Genomic DNA, 17389 nt, shown 5'->3' with positions numbered 1-17389 from the left:
TTGAAATTTTAAATAGGGAAGCCAGGATAGGTCTCACTGAGAAAATGAACTACACATGAACCAAGACATGCAGGGGGTGAGGTTGTTTCCCATATAAATATCTAGGTAAACGGCATTCCAGGGAGAAAGATCTGACAGTATTGTAAAGGCATCAGGTGGCAATGTGAATGGAATGTGTAAGAAGCAGCAGGGTGATCAGTGTGAGTGATGTGGAGTGATCCAGGTAGAGACATCTAGGAGGACCCCCATTGGGGTCCAGATGTGCAGGTGCTTTGGAGACCATCATAAGAAATTTTACTTTTGGTTGAAATAAAACAGAGAGCTATTGAAGTTTGTAAAAAATTGCTCTGGCAATCGTGATGTGGTAAATTACAGTTGGGAAGACATGAAAGAAACAGAAACCTCTTGTTAGCCAGAGGTGGTAAAAGTGGTCATGTTCTGGATAACTTTTAAAGGTAAATCTTAGGGAATTTGCTGAGTGATTAGATATGCAGTGTGACAGAAAGAAAGAGGTCAAGCTGATGTTAAACTTTCTGGTCTATCAAAGCCTACTGGTGGAGCACATTAAGAATAAACATACAGTTCACCTTGATTCACATATGGCAAGCCAAGGTGAAGCTATTACTCAAATATGAGTTACTCTTACACTAGTTTGGGGCATAATGGAAAGAATGAGAATAAACTACAGCAAATAATGCATTTAAAGTAAAATAATTTTGTTTTCAGTTCTGGCTCTAGCACTCAACAACTAAATGATATTGATGAAGTAATCTCACCACACTGTCCCCCTACTTGCCCCTCAGTGAAAGGAAGGTAACCTCTGTCTGACCACCTACCAGGATTGTTGTTCATGGAAACAACAATAAAGAACAAACAGAAAAATAAAGGAAAGCAAAGGTAGACCACAGGTGATTAGAACTGAAGTTACCTTGGAAGTCAACTCCAGTTTCCTCCTTAATAACCAAAAAACAAACAAGAAGAAGAAGAAGAAGAACTCATCTGAAATTTTTAAGACTGTTGGTTCTTCAAGAAATAGGGAGCTCAGTACCCTCAAGACATGTTTGTACTGCTGGAATTATAACAAAGTTCTTAGGTGGATCAATAAAATTTTGTTTTCATATAATTTCTATTTCTGCATATAGTTTAATATCTACACTGAGTGAACATAATCTCCTTTATCTGACAGACAAATCTTTTAGGAAAGCATAATCACGCCTTTTCTTTAGATTTCCATACCCTGCTTTCCTCAGATGTCCCTCATTTACCTTGTTTCTGAATCTTCTGTCATTCCTGGATTCATTTTCTAATCACAGGGTTTTCAGTAGTCTTTTAAATGAGTCACTAGACCTAAGCATGGTCTTAATAGTGGAGAACATAAGATTGGTTTACTCTTTGATCTATGTGCTCCACTCCTATTAATATGGATTAAACCATTATTATTATTTTGGTAGTCCTGACACATTGTTAGTGTATAGTATAAGTAAAGTAATAACAACAAAAAACAAATCTCTAAAATCCTTTGACGTTTTTACTTAAAACATGCACCACTATGAATCCAGGTCATATGCAGTATTACTGTATTGAACTTTGCAGTTGACTTTTGTATTATAAATACAGACCTTTACATTTTACATAACTCAATTGGTAATACCTCAGCTCATTATCATAGTCCATTTTAACATTTATGTGCCTGCCTTTATACTGTAATCAAAGTATTACCTATCACTCTGTTTTGTGACACCACAGCATTGGGATGACAACCATTTTAAAGAAAAAACTGACTGGTATACAGAAGAATAAAAGTTTACAATTTAGAAAAATATTAACAAAATTAGGAAGCAAAAAATTAAATCAAATTATATGATGCTAGCATGATTATTTACTCTGAAGTTCATGCTAGATCAATATATTGCATGTTATTCTCAATCTACTCTTTGTTTCTTATTAATTGAATACTTTACTAACAGATGGAATGATTGAATATATAAGTAATGGTTATGTAATAGATAACTTTAATTTAACGATTATTCCTTAAGTAAAGAAGTGATATAGATTACGATTTCTTGTCGTGTTATATTGGTTGAAACTGTTTTTATCTCTGGTCTTAAAATGTGGTAGCTATCACATTTTAGTCATTACTACTTTCTGATGTTCTTATTCTGTTCTACCAATAGTCATTATATTTTTGTATATTTATTTATACCCTGAGACTATGTAGAGAAAATTATGTTGCTTTATTTACTAAATAAAGAGAAATATAGGTAAGATAAAAGTCTCGTTAATGTAAGATATTTTTATTATATTAATATAAAATAATATTTACATTAGGATAAAAGAAATAGTAACTCAGAAACAATTGAAATTGATACATTTGAGGACAAAAACTGTTAAAGAGAAATAGCATATTTCTTGCTTTGACAGATTAAAATAAACTAAAATGCATAAACCATATCCATGCAGAACAAAATACTTTAGAACTTCTTAGCATGGACAACAGTATTGTTTATGACAAAACACTGTAATTCAGCTATAAAACCCATAAGAAGTAATTAAAATTACAGAGTACTATTTATATATTTTTTAAATAAAATATTAATGTAAACTAACGTATGAATAAGTTCTTTTGAACAAAAGTGATAATATATGAGATAAAAACAAATTCCATCCCAAATCCCAACCTGATAAAGGAAAATGAATTTTTATTTTTAAAGACAGTACTCAAATTAAAGCGACTCATTCCTATTTTGATTGTGTAAGCTGTTACTGTATCAGGTGGAAATAAAGTTATAAGTTTCCAACCACACTTATTACTTAGTGCAGCTGACAGTCTACCAAGAAGTTCAAAGAGGTTCACTTAGTCTTTGACTGATTACCTTCATGGAGACAAATATTTTTTATACCTTTGCCTTCACCATTAGCTTTCCTTTAGGCCAATATGAATATTGAAGAAAACATCTTAGGATTTTTTTTATTGCTAAAAGAACACCTTTTAATAACCTTCATAACTAAAAGATTCATTATTTCTGAAACAGTCTATGTTTAATAGAAAACTTGTTTTATGTGAAAGCATTTTCGGATGAAAATGCATTTGTTGTTTTTAAATAAAGCCCATAATGTATTCATTTCAGAAAGTGTATATAACCAACTAAGGTATCTGTAACTACAATTATATTTACTTTATAAACTTCTAGCAAAAAACAAAAAAAATCAACATTATAAGATGCAATCAATTGCGCTAAAGAGAAAATGGTATATTAGAGGACAGCACTAAAGTAACCACTATTGAAATCACTCACCTACCAATATAATTACCTTCATCCTTTCTGTGAGATAAACTAAACCAGCTCTCATTATCTCTTTACTTAATTGCTAAGAAGTCTTCACAAGTCACTTCTTCCTAATATTACCTTTTTACTCTCAGTGAGTTATAGGTAAGCAAAGCAGAGCATACAAGGCATTGTTGGATGTTCCAAGTAGAATAAAGGAGTTTTCTTCCTCTATTCTCAAGTGAAGAAAAGAATGAAGTGAATTTCACCAAAGTTGTGTGATGTCAAGCATTCTCACATTGGGCAAAAGTTCCTTTATTTGGATCAGGAAATTATTAGGCATATGCTTGTGTTGGCATATATGTGGGTCCAAAACATGAACCCCTACAGGTCATGCCATGCAATTACGTTTGTTTTTTTCTAAATTAGAACTCAGCATCTTGTAGACTTCCCAAGTAGGAACCCAAAGAACACTTTGCCTCAGAGATACCTTTGTCCATAAAACATAGAAAACATCATAAGTATGGGAAGTTAAATATGAAACCCTAACCATTAATAGGAATTCTCTCCCTGGGCTTGGGTGGTAAGAGATGTTTTTTCTGGATCCACTTTGTTGTCTGGATTCTAAATGTGATTTTACTAATAAGTACACTGGGGGTGGGGGAGTTGTAGGAAAGTAAAATATGACTCATTAACTACACTTCTCAAATAAGAAACCCATTATATGGTCTGTGATATGTCATGCAGTAAATTAAAGAACGTAGTGGAAACATGTCCAGTCTGGTTTTATTACCCATCCTGTCACAAGAGTGATTAAATCAGTGAACCAGATTTAGAATTAAAGGGCAGGAAGTAACACTGAACAACTGTCAAATAAAATGGTGAGAAGTCACCACGGTTGTTGCTATCCTTTGTGCGAATTAGAGGCAGGCACCCCTTTTGGAAGGATACAGCCCTGCCAGTATATATGTAGATATATGCAGATGCCAGATATTCTCATTCAGTATATGTTGGGTAGTACAAGAAATCTGAAATTTAAGTGCACAGCTTATGCTGAAAAAAAGTACTTAATAATCCATTAATTTTCCTCTAGCGTTAATGGTTCTGTTAATAAACCATAGACAGAAAAAGTAGTTAATTGCATTAGAGGATTATAAACATAGAACATTTGAAGGTCAAAGAGCAAAAAGTTCACATATGATCACCAAGATCGGAAACGGCATCATGAAGTGTATGGGAGTATGTCACACGGGGGTCAACTGCATTTCCCATGAAGGAAGGACATGGGTGAAAGAGCAGAGGTAGAAATACTGGAACACACTCTAAAAGTGTAACCAATTCAGTTTGATTTTAAAAATGCATATCAGATTATATGGAAGGAAAGAGGGAGATGAGTCTAGAAGCTCACAGAATACACTGAATTTCAGGGTAAGATTTTTTTTCTTTTTCTTTATTTCATTGACAATAGACGGTGTTTGGAGGTTTTAAGGAGAGAAGTCACTCAAGCATAATTAAACCTTAAAATTATTCATCTTAGTTCAGAAGAGCAGATAACCTAAGAGCATTTTGCAGTTTTCCAGGTGAAATGTAATGGAAATCTAGTTTCAAGGGGTGGCAGGAAGAAGTGAGGGAAGTAATAAACACACCAGGTGTCAGACACAGGATTCTATAAATTATTAAATGTAGGGCATGGAAGACAAGAAGGACACAGAGATGGCGGAGGATCAAACTAACAGGATAAGGAGAATTATATTATTGTCCAATAATAGAAATTGGAGAATGAAGATAATGAAATCAGTCTGTGAGTCATGAGCAGACTAAGTTTTATGGTCACTCTCAGTTGTAGACTAAAGAATGCAAAATTTTCCTGTGTAGCTTAAGGGTTAAGACTTTAGGCTCCAGAGGCTGACTTCTAGCTTTTGACTCTGGGCTCCATGATTTACCAGCAATATAATCCTGGGCAAATTATTTACCCTCTCTATGCTTCACCTGTCTCTTCTTGAAGATTGGGGAAAATGATAGTAACTGATTCATGTTTGTTCTGTTGTGTTTTTTGAGTTTTAAACGAATTAATGCTTGCTAAGTGCTTTGAATAATACCTAACTCATAATAAGCCCTCAATTAATGCAGCTTGTTATTACTGCCATTATTTATTAGCTGGCATTTAACCATCTATTCTTTTAATATATTCTATCTTAGATCTAACTTACTTCTCTTTTACCAAACTTACAAGTACACTATGCATCTTCATTAAGCATGGAAAATCTTTGCTCATATTGCTCTCTGATACAGTCCTAAATATAAATTAATTTATATGCCTCCTAACTGTTATATTTCTACTTTTTAATAAACTCTGTGACATTCTTCCTCATTCACAAAACTAATCTACTAGAATGCATTTCCCGAAAACTATCCATATAACTACTAATGCTTAGTGCTCCAAAATATTGTCTCAAAGCTTTGTAATACACTTCATTATTTCACCTGAATAATGTCTTTGCCACAAATGCAATTCCTATAAAAACCAAACCATGTTTAGTAAAATGTCTAGTAAAATAGAGAGATTTTGTAGAAAATGAGTGTTAAAAATGGCATAGATCACTTATTTAAACACATCGATTGCATTAAAGAGAGAAAAATTTCTCATGTTCTATCTTCCTATCAAACTGTGTGTCTCCTTTGTAATTGCAATGTGCAATGGCCACATTGGTTTTCATGTATACACAGATCTCTCTTCATAATCAATGAGATGTCGCATCTCCAAATTATGAAACTAATCCAGCTCTTACACTATATTTCTGCAATAAAATCTGAACCCTTCATCACTCTTGGTTCCCACACAGAACTTCTATTGATGTTGCTAAGAGATAGGCATATGAATCAAGCCTACTAAATGACACATAATGACTAGTAGACCGAATTGCCCCAGGGATTAGTAATGGGTCTCTGACCTACAGGTCAACAATTTGAATCCAGACTCAGTTAATAGTAGCTAAAAAATGCTACAATCTGATGTTCAATTGACGGCCAATGAAAGGAGACTTACAGTCATTGTGGAATTTCAAGCACAGAATAGCACAGAATCCCAAAAACAATGGCCAAGTTAAAAGGTCAAAGATTAAATCAGTGTGAAACCTTGCTACTTCTGATCAGCAGAAGAAGCCTCTGCAGTACTCATTAGTGTGCTGATTGTACAATACACCCTTCCTATTTCACACGCACGGGAGACCTCTTCCTTCTATGGCAATAGCATAGATGGCAACTTAGAAAATTACATAGTGTATGTACTGAAAAATGTTTGTTTGCTTCTGGGTTTATATAAATTGCATTTCAAATCCAACTCCTATAATAGAGAGATTGCAGTATTTTCATAGAATTTACAATGATGTATAAAAGTAAAAGCTTTTTCTTTACTCACACACAGACACACAGACACACACACACACACACACACACACACACAACTAAAATGATGAAAAGAAGATCACTTACAGATTAAAACTAAGTGAGTGCTAGCTCCATTATTTAATGAGTATATTCTCTGTTACTATATTTTTCTACTGATGTTATCATAAAGGTTTCCTTCACGGGGGGTGTCTCATGTATCTCTTAAGAAATATCTCGGTAGTACTATTTTTAGTGCTGCATTCATATGTAATATCAATTACTGAGTATTTGTTATACAGAGAATAAATACTTTTAAACATTAATTAAAAGCTCTAAGTATCTATGTGTTAACATATCATCAAATTTCCAATCATAACAAAAAAGATAAACCTGTGCCACTCATCTTTGGAAGTAAGAGTATTTATAGGGTGTTTGTAAATTCCTAGTGCAATCTTAACTTTCAATAAATGTGGATGTATTCCCATTTAGAAGAAAATTACAAAAATATGTTTTTAGTTTTCAAGATGATATGGAGAAAATTCAAGCGAAGATTACACATATACATCAGGAAATTACTCAGCTACAGCTGTAGAGTATTTTCAAATTGTTAGACTCTGAAATGACTTTATATATCACAAGAAATCAAGAAACTTTTACCTTTCAACTTTCAGCCTGTGCATACTTAAAACTATTTCACAATAAAGACTTTTTAAAGAACTTCACATCATTTTCTAATCATGCTTGGGGCCCTTAGTTTATAAGGAAGCTATTTTCACATGACTTCTACCCTTGCCTAACAGCACATATTTAAAAAATAAATAAATAAATAAATAATAAACTTTCTATTTTAAAATCATTTATATTTATATCTACTATCAAAATAAAAATGCATCATTTCTGTGAAAACATTCAAGTAATCTGAGAAAGACCCAACATCCCACATATGGTGACCTAATGAAACATTTTCTGTATTGTAGTGGTGAAATAAATGAAAATAAACATTTTTTAGTTACATAGTTGAAATTTCAAGTTTAGTAATATTTCTGACTCTTCCCCATTTTGATTACTCCTCAAATCACATTAGAAATGACACTTTTTTTAACAGTCTTTGCTTTGCTGACATAAAATTATTTGCTTCCCATGCCTCTTAATAAGATGATTTATTTATAGAAAGGCCAGGAATATAAGTCCACAGATGCTCTGGCCCCCATGCTTTATAAGCGGTTTGCAAAAGGGCAGAAGCCATTGACCTTTAGATGACTAGAGTAGTTGATCTCACAGAGATCTCACTTTTCTATCCCTGATTGAATTTGAGATTGCCTTTTTCAAATAAAGCAACATGAATGGATGTCTGTTAATATGTTCAATAACCTGACATTATCATCTAGAATTAAAAAAAAAAAAAAATCTTTAGCCCTAATATTAGCATTTCTCCCCCTGGTGCTAGGTAATATTTTTCACTAGAGATGAGTCACTTGCAAGTAAAGTTTTCTGTTTTAAAAGCACATACACACAAAAAATTCAACAGTAGCCTCCAATGCTTAAGTAGTTTCAAACTTATTATTTCATTGATTCACTTTTTGTTTGCTTGTTCATTTAACCCATACTATGCCTTATTTTGAAAAGGCTTTCCAGTGAATTATGAACAAAAATAGTAAGACAAATAGCACAAATCTAAAAGACACATAAGAAATGACAATCAAATAGTAAAATTAAGCAAGCAGAGGTGGTAAACTTACATTCATTCCAATTACAAAATGCTCAATCTACATATAAGGGCACACAGGTGCATACACACATAAACACCCACTATTGACTCAAAGGGAAGAAAGGACTCCCTAGCTCTCAGCTCTGGGACACACTAATCCTCTGGGATTAAGTGATGAAATTGATGACATTCAACAATATCAAAATGCTAAAGTCAATAACAACATCGGAAAATGATTCTTTACTGCATCCTTGAAAGCAAGGTGAAGATATGCCTTCTCAACTCAGTTTGCTGAAAGCAACTTTGCAGAGCATGAAAAGTTTCCAATTTATTGATAATCAGCTAGATGAAAGTGTAAAATCTAGACTGGTGATTCTTCAACTTTAGTGTGCTGAAGAATAAGCTGAGTGGTGGTTAAAATAAACATTCCTGGGCAACACTTGCAGAGATTCTGACAAAACGGGTGAAGAGGGATGGACCCCTCTCATGTTTAAGAAGCACAACTCAAGATTCTGGTGGAGGTCTTTTGAGGACCATCTTTAAAGAAAAACTGAGTAGACTAAGGGAAGGGATGTTTGCAGACTTGCCACGCACTCTTCCAGAACGTTATTTCTAATAACTCATATTTTGAAAAAAATATTGGATAGTGAAGACTTTTCAAGCTATAGTCTGGGGAATAGGGACTTTATAAATCAATGAAGTGTAGATCCATTATATGCTTCATTAGATTTCTTCAACAACAACCCAAATGTTATGAATATATTTTCCTCCATCAAGGATTCATGTGTCCCTCAAAATATATTTGGAATTTCTAAATAGAAGTATGGAAAAATTTCTATGACAAAAATGTGATGGCAGCAGGGTATCAGAGGCCAAGGTTTTAGCAGGAGAGGGGAAAGATAACTTAGATGTTTCTGACACAAACATCAGAAAGTTGATGTGAGCTCCACAGAATAAGTTGGCAAAGTCCCCCTTATGGCCTTCAAAACTTCCCCATTTGTACCAAATAGCTATTAACATCAGAATTTTATTTAAAAATGAAAAAAAGGCAATAACAGTCCTGTGATATTGTATTCTACAATGGGAAATAAATATTTGATTTCTGTTCCAGTTTCTGTCTCAGAGTTCCTAAAATCCTTGGAATTTCTTACGTGATAAAAGCAATAAATGTAGTATTTTGATATTCATAAGAAACCCTTTTCAATCGTTCCTGAGTTTATGTTAATGAAGTAACTTTTGGAAAGCTGCTAAGGATGGGCTGGTTTCCAGGGGAATCAACCATGTGATTCAAGGGCTGGCACTTTCAGTGCCACTCCCCTCACATCTGGGGAAGGGAAAAGGGCTGAAGGTTGAATCAATCATCGATAGCCAATAAGTTAATCAATCATGCCTAGGTAATGATGAAGCCTCCATTAAAAAACCAAAAGGACTGGATTTGGAGAGTTTCCAGGTTAGGGAACCAAAATGTTTCCATGTGACATCATCTGGGGCCCCAAACTTCACAGGGATAGAAGTTCCTTTGTTTGGGACCTTGCCTTATGTATCTCTTCATCTGGCTATTGATTCACATCCTTTAATATCCTTTGTAACAAACTGGCAATCTAATGAGTAAGAGGATTTCCTGAGTTCTGTGAGCTGCTCTAGCAAATTAATCCAACAAACCCAAGGTGGGATTATGGGAACCTCCAATCTATAGCTGGGTAGTTGGAAGCACAGATATCAAGCTGGATTTGTGACTGGTGTCTGAAATTGGGGGCCTTTTTATGGGATTGAGCCCTTAACCTGTGGAATCTGATGCTATCTCCGGATAGATAGTGTCAGAATTGAATTGAGCTGTCGGACACCCACCCGGGGTCCAAGAACTGCTTGGTGGTGTGGAGTAAAAACCCACACACTAGAATTTGTATCAGAATTGTATAGTCAATATTATTCTTTATTCTTAATGTCAAGGATATATACTGCTCTTGCTTAGAATCTAAAAGTTCACAGGAAAAGCTCCATTTTAAAGTTCAATTATATATTACTAAGGTATATCTTTTGTTGATTCCATGAAAATCTTGTCAATTTTTATTTTCAAAAATTAATATGAATTTGATTTTGATTTTAACAACATTATCTATTTGCTGTTATTAAGAAGGAAATATCAGAACCAATATTTGATACAGCCCTGTAGTCTTCAAAAATTTCTAAAAGCAAATTTTTTTAAAATTATTATTTGGCAAAATTCGAAACAAATATAACTAATTCTAGATTTTGAAAAATAATTTTACTGATTAGTAACAGGCTTTACACAAAAATAAATACATCATGTGTAAATAAATTTTTTCAATTACAATTTAGCATAATAGGGTGTGATAAAAAACATATAACTTCTTTAATTTTTAAAAATATTTTACTTCATGGTAACTATGTAAACTATTAAGCTTATTTATAAGGGATGTGATAAAGCTCCAGTATTTGATGAATTATTTTTTTTCAAATATGAAAAGCCCAATTACTATCTGGCACAAGCTTCCTACATCATTAGTCAGCTAGTTTTTACAATATAAATTTTATTTTCAAAGGAAAAACTTTTTATCTTTTTTATTTATTTCACCCAACTTTAATTATGCCAAAACACTAATTTCTAAAACAACAATTAAGTTTCAGATAGCAGTATTGGCAGATAATATTGTGAATATTTTAAATATCAATTACTCTCAGACAAACAAAAGTAGACACAAATCAAGAAAAAGGTTATATTTTTCCCCCACTGAGAAATGAAAGACCACATAGGAAATTCAACTTTACCCTAAATGAAGAACCAGAATTAAATGTAGGCCCTGCAACTCTGATCTATAATGCTCACTTTAGCTTTGTGTTGAAAATTAATCCAGGAAGAGATAGCTAATGTCCAAATGCTCTTTTTATTTGTAATTGTTTGTGATTTTACGCAAAAAACAATAAAGAGGCACCTGCCCCAGCATGATAGACTCTTAAGCTTAGCCACTACGTTATAGAACAATGTCCAAATTCCTTCTGACTATCTTCCTTTGCAGCAGCTTACTCCCTGCTGCAAAGTGGTTATCATGCTGAATTTTCAGTGATCAGAAAAGAAAGTATAAAAACTTCTAATTTTAGAAAGCTCTCCTTATAGATGTCTATTATAATAATTAATATAATGCACTTAAGATTTCTAGATACTACACACATATAATTGCCATTATTCTAAAGGTTTTTGTGAAGTTATCAGATAGTAAAAAATTTGCTTAATTTCACGATCTATTTTTTAATTCATTTAAGCAATATTGTTTCAAAATATACTAATTAATTACATAAAGAATATTTGCAAAGGCCCTAGTATATGTTTTCCCTATATTATATGTGATTGGGTAAATACAAACATACAATGAAACATGATCTACTCTTTCATAAGCTTAAAGGGGAAAATAAGTAGGATAAGTGACCTAGGGTCGTAATATATACATCAGAAAGCACCACATGTAGTAAAAGAGGTACAAATTGCAATGGTGGTTCACCAAAGGAAGGACTCACCTTCCACTTTGGAGGTCAGAGAATGGATTATGATTGAAATAGCATTTGCAATGTGTTTTAACACATATGTAGAATTTCAACAAGTAGAATTGGTAGGAAGTATATTACATGAAGAAGAAATAAGATGAGCAAAGCCCATTAACTAGGCAAAACAAAGAAACAGATAAACAATGTGAGTTCAGAAATCAGTTGAGTTTTGCTGGAGGGAAGAAAATCTGTAACAAATTAGTGGGAAATGAACCTGAATGAGGATAAACATGATGGGAATAACAGCACTATCCAAGTCAGGTCATTAGCAGCTTTAGTTTGTAGTATTACAAAAGTGCTCCCATTTCTTTCTTTTCAGCATGTTTTCTTTACATGCCTTCTTCACGTTTTCACCAAAAGAATAATTCTAAATTACAAATATAACCAAGTCTTTGGCTATTCATTACTTGATCTTCACTCCTTATGAATAAGCCTACAGTTTGCAAAACACTTCATAACCGGATAATCTGAAACCTGCCTGGCTTCATGCTTATTGTTTCTTAAATGAAAGCTATCCTGATATTCTATACTCCCAGTGATACATCTTAAAGCTACTTATAGTTTCCCTAAAATGATAATTGACACACTTTAAAATATTTCTTTTAGTTTTCTACCACTCTAGACAATATGCTCCACAAGGATTAGGATCATCTGTCCTCATCATTCTTTTATCCCTAATATCTTATATTCTGATTGCCATATATTAGGCACATATATATGGTCTTTAACAAATAGTGAATGAAATATTTTCATTCCTTTTTCATGCTAAGTCTGAACTATTCTATTTTCAATACATCTCAATTTATATTAGCCACATTCCATGTGCTTAATAGCCACACATGCACAGTGCTGATCTAGAAAAAGAGACAAAAAGTAAGAAGGTATTGCCTCTGTATCTGTAGCACTGTGCTGGAAATATACTGGGTGATAGAAATTTACACATTTTAAAGCAATCAGTTGGCCCTAAATCTTCAATGACTTTTATTTTATTCACATTTTTTAAAATATTATATTATGTGGCTTAATGTGTATATAGGCAATATTGCTGAGTCCCTAAGAACATGGCCTATTTCTGTAAAATATCACTAATTCAATGATCTTGGCCCAGGCAATATGGTTGACGACATGCAGACAGAGATCATTCAATATTTAATTTCCTACCAGTAACTCCTAAAACTGTCCTCAGTGCTCATCGGATATTTTTTAAAAGGAGAATGATTTTAAAAGCACTTCTGCCTACCTCTGGAATTCCTTCCTCAGTTAACATTACCCAGCATATAGCCAGTGTGAGGATAGCCTTATAAGAAAATATTAAAAAGGAATTTAGAGTGACAAAAGGTTTGTGACATCATTCCTCTTCCAGCTGTAGTTTGAAAATAAGGAACCATTTGATTGAATGTGATCCCTGAAATACATAGCTTCAGTTATGTGCTGTAGGGAAAGGGGTTATGCAGAAATCCATTTGTACTCAAATTTGCCTCCTTTACTGAGTTACCTCTGAGTCTAAAGTCATTACTTATCACTTAAGGACCTTCATTCTCTATAATCCTTCTGAAGGCAAGCTGTTCAACAAGATTTCGTGTTTCAATAACTTCAGGAAAATATTACAATACTTTCTGAGAATACTGGTTGGTATCACTTTGCTTAATTTTTCAATTAGCATACCTTTAGGAATTGCACACAGTACCATCCTATACTGAAACAAGGAAAGAGGGAAAATGTATGCTATGAATGTTCTTGCCTGAATAGGGACCCATTAAATAGATCAGGTGTCAGCAAACCTTTTCTCTAAAGAGTCATGAGGCTTTGTAGGCCAAGCAGCAAAATTGAGAGTATTATATAGGTATTTATAAAACAAGAGACAAAACAAAGTTTCACAATTTTTTTGAGGAAATTCAAACTATAATAAAAATAATTGACTAATTTTTTTTTTATAAAACAAGTCTACAAATGAGAAAAATAGACTTGTTTTTTAGGGGGATAGCATTTTACTTAGTTGGGGTTTAAGTTGGTATTCCCTATAATCAAATTGATCCCAAAAGTTCCTCTGTAAAAAAAAATTCTCAATTCACTGCTGTACACAGCTGTCAGTCATGCAGATTTGGCTCACAGGCCACCGTCTGACAATCCACAAACCAGACGAAGCTAGAGGCACCTAGATTTCTTTATGTGTGTAGATGAATGTGTTTGTTTGTATGTTAAGCCAGTAGTTGACATGAAGTCACTAGATGAGTATGGAAAACAATTTTGGTATACTTCACTCTTTTTAAAGAACTGAGCCTAGCCTTCCCCTACTGTAGTGAGAAGATATTTTTAAAGAGCTGTATTCATTTTCTGTTATTGCTGTAAGAATTACCATAAGCTTAGTGGTTTAAAACAACAGAGATTTATTATCATACAGTTCTGAAGCGTAGAAGTCCAAAATCAGTCTTGATCAGCTAATGTTAAGGACAGTTCCTTCTGGAGGCTATAAGGGGAGAATCTCTTTCCTTGCTTTTTCAGGTTCCAGAGACTGCTGCAGTGATTGACACATGACCCCTTCCTCACACTGCTCCAACTTCTTAGATCCATCATCACATGTATTGTTACTAACTCATCATTCTATCTACCTCTTATAAGGACCCCTTTGATTTTATCAGGCCCACCAGGATAATCCAGAATAATTCATTTATTCCGAAATCCCTAATTTATAGATCCTAACATATGCAAAATCCCTTTATCAGGCAACTTTGCAAATTCACAGTGTCTGGGGACTAGGATCTAGACATCTCTGGGGCCATTATTCATCCCACCACAGTAATTGTCTGCATTTTATTCAATGTGCTGGTTGCTTTATACTTAGGGGTTTCACTGGCTTTCCTAGGCCACTTAAAAGATACTTCAAGTGCACTAAAGATTTCAATACGTCTCTAATCGATATGAGTAGTTTACAAAATGGTAATGTAGTTATTCCTGAGTACATAAGAGTCCCACATGTGTTTTCTTATTTAACCATCAGAGCATCCAGTGAGGCATGTATTATATCCTCATTTTACTTGTATATGACTGTTTAATATCAGCTGACTACAACTACTAAATCCATTTGAAAAGTAGTGTATAACTGTAGTTCTCCTGATACTTCTTTTAAAACACAGCCATCCTCTGAAATCCCAGCTGGAACAACATGTTTGAAAAATTAGTGAAGAATGAAGTTCCTTGTTTCTTTCCAAATCAAATGCAGGAAATCAAGCATATGAAAATCATATTCCTCTCTCATCTTCTGAATGTAGATTAAGAAATGTTAGAAATAATTATGTAGAGAATGAACAGAGTTTTAATTTAATATAATCAGGTAGGCTCTCAGCTACCATTAGACAGACAGGAAAGAGATAATTTCAGTAGATTAATATATGCTATTTGGGAAACTTTAAAGAGATTTTTTTTTCAGGATTGATCAACTTTTGCCTTTAAAATACAGAAATATATTCAAATTTGAATTGTAAATTCCATCTATATTTTATATAGATATATGGGAAAACTTTTGATTCTGGGAATAGGTATCATTAGGCATCAATTCAATAAAGATAAGACTTCAAGAACAATGGACTTCAAAATGTTAGTTTATTGTGTAGTTAAGATTATTTCATATATGTAAAATCTAATCTGAATCAAATGTATCAACCTTTGAGAAACTAACAATTTTATAAATCCTTTAGTATGTAAAAGAGTAGATTTGTTTTCCAAATATGGAAATAAAAAAGTGTGGCTTAATATAGTATAATCAGTGGCTTGATGCATGAGAAGGTGATCATTTGAACAATTCTCATCAGTATTTAATTAAATTTTCAGATGAATTGTTTAATTTAGCAAATCTGTCTTATTTTGTATATACAAAATGATATACGTAAAAATTTTGACAGAAATGTGTTTCTATTCCAAATAGAAAATATACTTGGAATACTTAATCCATAAAGGAGAATAATCCATTTATTAGAGTATTGGAAATGTCATTTTTTTCTAAAAAAATGGTCAGCATCCCCTTCTGTTCACTTTGTTGCCTAACAAAGTAGAAACCAGAAATGCATCTGGTGCTCCAAGCATATTCACCAATAAGGAGTGGTTTTCACAGTGTCTTGAAGTGTAAAATAGATCTGTGAAAGCTACAACACCAGCCCTCAGGAAAATTATACTATGAAAATTTTGAGAATAAATTTTGCAAAGCATAATATATCATGCATATAAATAACAATGACATTTAACATCTATAATCCAAATAGAAAAATGTTGTCTGAGAGTTTAGAAATGGCCAAATTTCTCAAAAGATTTCATTTTAGACATATATTAAAGAATTAAAATTATAAATATTCTAAGTAAACTTGCCATTGGTAACTCAAGTGAATTTGAAAAAAAAATATGTGCAAGAAAAATGTTTAAATAACTGCTAAAAAAGATAAACTGACTCTACTGAGTTAAAAAAAAATGTATTAAGGCACTAAAAAGAAAAGGATAAATTGACTCTAAAGGATTAATAATATTTCTCTCAGCTAATGGCCTCAAGGTAAAATGTAATCTTTGTGGCAAAAAGCAGAGCAAATTATTCAATAAAACTAGAAAAGCATTCTGTGTATTACAGGAAGAGAGGGGGAAAAGAATCACAAATTTGTAAGTACTGGTTTATATTCCAAAATACACCTATACCTCAAGCCATTTGCACAGCCCCCAGGTTCTCTATGAAGGTGGGAGCCTAAGAGTCACACCCTGAAACTTAAAATGTGTGAGTTAAATTTTCTGTTTTTATCCATTGACATGGATTGCGTATAGACCATGAACCAGACATGCATTGTCTCATTTTATACTAAGAAAAATTCTAGGAGGAATATATCATAGTGGTCATTAAATAGACAAATAAACTGGCTCTATAGAATTCCATTACATTGTTTAAAATCACACATTTGGAAGGTAAGGGATGAAGGATGGGATCTATGATTATCTCATTTTAAGCACAGTGCTCTTTCCAAAATTCAACTCTGCCCTCCATTAATGAGGAAAAGCAAAGTATCTTCTCATGTTTTAGTGTAGAGTTCAGGGTACGGGGTGAAACAGAAGACAGGCACCCACTTTGAACAGTATATTGTCTGACCTAAGAGGAGCTACCAATGTGTCCTATCACAACTATATGTGGTACCACATGTGGCCAAGTAGCTGACTGAAATTCTATTCACAGCAAGTGTTTTACTCTTATATCAGTTTGAATGACATTAGGATTTTCTTCTCCCTCCTGCCCCAACCGAAATAAAATCTGAAGTGTCCTTCAACTTTATTTTACTAAGTCCCCCGCCTGCATGTGGTGGGTGTGGGATAGGGCATAAGTCGCGTTAAGTGAAAAAATATTTATTTAGGATCTACTATATGTAAGATACTGTGGTAATCACTATTAGAATAAAACATGGATAAATGCCTCCTTTATTCTTGAGATCTTAATAGTCCA

Source organism: Rhinolophus sinicus, linkage group LG04, assembly GCF_036562045.2.
Source record: "Rhinolophus sinicus isolate RSC01 linkage group LG04, ASM3656204v1, whole genome shotgun sequence".
NCBI lineage: Eukaryota > Metazoa > Chordata > Mammalia > Chiroptera > Rhinolophidae > Rhinolophus > Rhinolophus sinicus.
This window is presented reverse-complemented; position numbering follows the sequence as displayed.